This window comes from Lolium perenne, chromosome 3 (genome assembly GCF_019359855.2).
Source record: "Lolium perenne isolate Kyuss_39 chromosome 3, Kyuss_2.0, whole genome shotgun sequence".
Taxonomy (NCBI): domain Eukaryota; kingdom Viridiplantae; phylum Streptophyta; class Magnoliopsida; order Poales; family Poaceae; genus Lolium; species Lolium perenne.
Genome location: NC_067246.2, coordinates 11150346 through 11155679, shown reverse-complemented (window position 1 = coordinate 11155679; position 5334 = coordinate 11150346).

Sequence of the window (5334 nt, the reverse complement as noted above, 5' to 3'; positions counted from 1 at the left end):
TTCTAGTCCTAGTAAGTGAGTGAGAAGAGAGAGAGCCCTCGCGCACTCCTCCTCCTCCGCCGCCCGCCTCGCCTCGCCACGCCTCGCCTCGTCACGACGCGCCGCGGGTTGCGGGAATCTCGCCGAGCCGAGCTTATCTTTTTGCTGTTTGGGAAATTAATTGTGTAATCAATCTCGAGTCATTAACGGACGCGTTACTCAGCCGTTTTGCCTTCCGGTTTTTCTGGATCGTGGCTGTGCCTACTCGGACGTGGGCTGCGTCCCACGACCTTCCCGAACCGCACTACATAAGCGCGGACGCCAACCCTAGTCTGTACCAGACGCACATGCGACTACCTGTTTCCAGTTCATTGCGCCGCCGCCTTCGTTTTCCTCATCCCGTCCGTCGGCGTGCACCGACTGCCGGGACAGTAGGCCTCCGGAACCCTGCCTCTCGTGAACCTGTACGGGTGAGGGGCAATCAGGTTTTTGGGGAGCGCTCCGGCGCGACTACTGGCATCACGACGTCGTCATCGGACGACGAGTTCCTCCACACCGACAACTTCTTCCCGGACCTCAGCAACTTCTTCGACAACCTCAACATGGGCGACAACGACGCTGCTGCGAAGTATGTGATCTTGTCGTTTCTCTTTCAGTTTCCGTTAGAGTTCCTTCTTCTAGTTTTTGTGGTAGATGCGATCGGTTTATCTTGTTTAGACGTGATCTGTTCATCTATCTTACTAGTCTACATGATTAGTTTATTTGTTATTTTCATAGTCATGATTTATCAATTACTTGTACGGATTATTTCATATGGATATTTGCTTATATATTCAACAATCCAAAAACCTGATTATAGGCAAATCAATTCAAGCAGCGTTGCTGCCGCTACTCGACCTCCCCTCTTTGATGGTATGCATTACAAGAGGTGGCGCACAAAGGCAGTTCTATGGTTTACAAACCTAGGCTGTTTTAGCGCCACAGATGCAAGACCTGAGGGGCCTCTCTCTGCAGAGGAGCAGGAAAAGTTTGAGAAGGTCGACGCCATGTTTAAGGCGGCCTTGTTCAGCATTCTTGGGGACAACATTGTTGACCCGTACATGGCTTTCGACCATGGCAAAGATACGTGGGATGCGCTCGAGGCCAAGTTTGGGGTCTCGGACGCTGGCACTGAATTGTATGTCATGGAGCAATACTATGACTACAGGATGACTGATGAGCGCTCCGTGGTTGAGCAGGCTCATGAGATTCAGTCCCTTGCCAAAGAACTCGAGCAGTTTAAGTGTACCTTACCGGACAAATTTGTGGCCGGTGGCATTATTGCCAAGCTTCCTCCTTCATGGAGGAACTTTGCTACTTCTCTGAAACATAAGAGACAAGAGTTTTCCGTTTCGGATCTCATTGGCTCACTTCATGTGGAAGAGAAGGCGAGAGCAAAGGACACACGCGCTCGTAGTTTTGAGGGAGGTTCTAGTGCCAATGTGGTACAGAAGAAAAACTTCCAATCCCACAAGTCTAAGAATAAGAACAATGGAAAAGGCAAGTTTGAAGAGAAGAACAAAGCCTCAAACTCAACCAACTTCAAGAGGAAGACTCCTTATAAGAAGAAAGGGAACTGCCATGTTTGTGGCGCTCCTGGACATTGGGCTCCTGATTGCCCAGAACGCCATGATCGGCGTGGGAACAGCGGCAAGTCCGCAAATGTTGTTATTGGCGTTGATACTGAGATGAAGGACGTTGGGTTGCAAGGACTTCCTCCGTGCTGATGGGAAACGGCTCACGTGCTTCTGTTCGTGGTGTTGGTACGGTGGATCTGAAGTTTACTTCGGGAAAGACCATCCAGCTGAAGAATGTGCAGCACGTTCCCTCCATTAATAAGAATCTCGTTAGCGGATCGCTTTTATGTCGAGATGGTTTTAAGTTGGTCTTTGAGTCCAATAAAGTTGTAATTTCCAAGTGTGGACAATTTGTTGGAAAGGGTTATGTGTGCGGAGGCTTGTTCCGCTTATCTCTGTCAGACATATGTACTCAAATTATTAATCATGTTTGCAATGATAGTGAGTCCGATATTTGGCATTCACGACTTTGTCATATTAATTTTGGGTGCATGACGCGGCTAGCGAATATGAATATAATTCCGAAATTTGCTATTGTCAAGAAATCCAAGTGCCAAGTATGTGTGCAAGCAAAACAACCACGTAAGTCTCACAAGACTGCGGAGGCAAGAGACTTGGCACCGCTGGAGCTTATACATTCGGATCTTTGTGAAATGAATGGCGAATTGACAAAAGGAGGAAAAAGATACTTCATGACTTTAATTGATGACTCTACTCGATATTGTTATGTGTACCTCCTGAAATCTAAAGATGAAGCTCTTAATTACTTCAAAATCTTTAAAGCTGAAGCAGAAAACCAACTTGATCGAAAGATCAAGCGGCTAAGGTCTGATCGTGGTGGAGAGTATTTTTCCAACGAGTTTGATTCTTTTTGTGCGGAACATGGTATTATCCATGAGAGGACGCCTCCCTACTCACCTCAGTCAAATGGGGTGGCCGAAAGAAAGAACCGTACTCTAACTGATTTGGTTAACGCCATGTTAGATACATCGGGTCTATCCAAGGCATGGTGGGGGGAGGCGATATTGACTGCATGTCATGTCCTAAACCGTGTCCCCACAAAGAACAAAACCATTACCCCGTTTGAGGAATGGGAAAGGAAAAGGTTGAAACTCTCTTACCTACGAACTTGGGGATGTATGGCGAAAGTAAATGTGCCAATACCCAAGAAGCGCAAGCTTGGACCAAAAACCGTGGACTGTGTTCTTCTGGGATATGCATTTCATAGCATTGGCTACAGATTTTTGATAGTAAAATCTGAGGTATCCGACATGCATGTTGGTACAATTATGGAGTCGAATGATGCGACTTTCTTTGAGGACATCTTTCCTATGAAAGAAATGTCTAGCTCATCAATTCAGGAGATGTCCAGTTCATCTACTCAGGAATTATTTCCTGAACCTACCATGGCTATAGAACACTTTGATAATCCTGTGGAGGATGACAATGAAATTCCCAGAAGGAGCAAGAGACAGAGGACTGCAAAGTCCTTTGGACATGATTTCATTGTGTACCTCATGGACGACACTCCCACTTCTATTTCAGAAGCCTATGCATCTCTGGATGCTGACTACTGGAAGGAAGCTGTCCGTAGCGAGATGGATTCCATCTTAGCCAATGGAACTTGGGAAATTACTGATCGTCCTTATGGGTGCAAACCTGTAGGATGTAAATGGGTGTTCAAGAAAAAGCTTAGGCCTGATGGTACTATTGAAAAGTACAAGGCACGCCTTGTGGCCAAGGGTTATACCCAGAAAGAAGGTGAAGATTTCTTTGATACATACTCACCTGTTGCCAGATTGACCACCATACGAGTGCTACTATCCTTGGCTGCCTCACATGGTCTTCTCGTTCATCAAATGGATGTTAAGACTGCTTTCCTAAATGGAGAGCTTGAAGAGGAAATTTATATGGAGCAGCCTGATGGATTTGTAGTAGATGGTCAAGAAGGAAAGGTGTGTAAATTACTGAAGTCTTTGTATGGGCTTAAGCAAGCGCCTAAGCAGTGGCATGAGAAGTTTGAAAGAACTTTAACCGCTGAAGGCTTTGTTGTAAACGAAGCTGACAAGTGTGTATACTATCGCCATGGTGGGGGCGAGGGAGTTATTCTCTGTCTCTATGTCGATGACATATTGATATTTGGGACCAGCCTTACTGTAATTAAGGAGGTCAAGGAGTTCCTATCTCGCTGTTTTGAGATGAAGGACTTGGGAGTAGCTGATGTGATCTTAAACATCAAGCTGCTGAAGGATGACGATGGTGGGATTACCTTGCTTCAGTCCCACTATGTGGAAAAGATCTTGAGTCGCTTCGGGTATAGCGACTGCAAATCTTCTCCAACGCCCTATGATCCTAGTGTGATAATTCGTAAGAATAAAAGAATTGCTAGAGATCAATTGCGATATTCGCAGATCATTGGCTCGCTTATGTATTTAGCCAGCGCAACGAGGCCTGACATCTCCTGTGCTGTAAGTAAACTCAGCCGTTTTGTGTCTAGACCTGGAGATGTTCATTGGCATGCTCTTGAGAGAGTTTTGCGCTATCTGAAAGGCACTGCGAGTTATGGCATTCACTATACTGGGTATCCAATGGTACTTGAGGGTTATAGTGATGCAAATTGGATATCTGATGCTGATGAGACTAAGGCCACAAGTGGTTATTTGTTTACACTTGGAGGTGGCGCTGTTTCCTGGAAGTCTTGCAAGCAGACCATCATTACGAGGTCAACTATGGAAGCAGAACTCACCGCATTAGACACAGCCACTGTTGAAGCAGAGTGGCTTCGTGAGCTCTTGATGAACTTACCTGTGGTTGAGAAACCAATACCCGCTATTCCTATGAACTGTGATAATCAAACTGTGATCATCAAAGTAAACAGTTCTAAGGATAATATGAAGTCATCAAGACATGTGAAGAGGAGATTGAAAACTGTCAGGAAAATGAGAAACTCCGGAGTTATAGCGTTGGATTATATCCATACGACTAGAAACCTGGCAGACCCCTTCACAAAGGGACTATCACGAAATGTGATAGAAAATGCATCGAGGGAGATGGGTATGAGACCCACACTATGACCTGCCCACGGTGGTAACCCACTCTATGTGATCGGAGATCCCGTGAATTAGAACTGGGAGACAAGCTGTTGGTCAGCTGGGAGGAGAGTATATATCCCTATAGCAATTTTACCACTCCGTAAGATGCAATACTCTCCTAATCTGCATGGCAGGTTGATAATTATCTTAATGTGTTCTAAGTGGCTTATTTTAGCAGAGATGTTGTCCTGCAGAACATCTTTTGAAGAACACACCTATATGAGTCTGATTGTTAAACGTCGCAATCTATGAGAGTTGGGTGCTCTTTAGTAAACTCATGAAAGGCCCTGGAGTATGACGTATAAGCTCCAAACCGCGAGGAAGCCTCGCGGCAGCCTAGTATCGGTCTAGGCTTTGTATGAAGCTAGTGCGCAGAAAACTTGTAGTTCAAGGCATAGTCCACTATCCAAGTTGCAATCTAGTGGAATATGAAGCTTTAAGTGGAAGTTCAACTTAACAGTCTCCACGACATACCGGTATATAAAACAATGTTCTGGAAACTTACTGATGAGATGTGCCAATGAGAGTTTGTGGGGGATTGCTGGAATTTTGGGCATTTGGCCTTTGGCCCATGGCCCATTATCAAATTCTGAAACTCACATGGCCCATTCCAATAATCAGTGGCAGCACTAGTAGGGGCTAAAGTT